Genomic DNA, 435 nt, shown 5'->3' on the forward strand with positions numbered 1-435 from the left:
GGGACACGGGCCCAGGCTGGGGGGCCCCGCCCGCGGGGCTGGCCACGGCCGCCCCGTTGGGCAGGGCAGGGCCCACATCAGGCTCCGAGGCCTCCTCCTTGGCTGCATCGGAGCCCTCTCGGTTTTGAATTCCTTGAAAGACGGAGGACTTCAGTTTTTTAAAGGATCCCATCTTCCGGAAGGAGGCCAGGGCGTTCCAGGTGGAAGAGTGCCCCATCAGCACCACGGAGCGGGGCCGCTCGGGGTGGGCGCCCGTCCTCTTCCTGCTCACGGAGAAGAGGCGCACGAACTTGGCGGGGCCCGGCCTGGAGTCCTGGGCTTCTGCGTCGCCGCCTCCGCCGCATCCTCCGTTCTGACAAGCTGGGTAGGTCACCGTGCCGGTGTCTGTGGGGTCCGAGACTGAACAGGGGATCGCAGCAACTCGCCCGTGGCCGT

The sequence above is a fragment of the Myotis davidii genome, unplaced genomic scaffold (genome assembly GCF_000327345.1).
Source record: "Myotis davidii unplaced genomic scaffold, ASM32734v1 scaffold1031, whole genome shotgun sequence".
Taxonomy (NCBI): Eukaryota; Metazoa; Chordata; class Mammalia; order Chiroptera; family Vespertilionidae; genus Myotis; species Myotis davidii.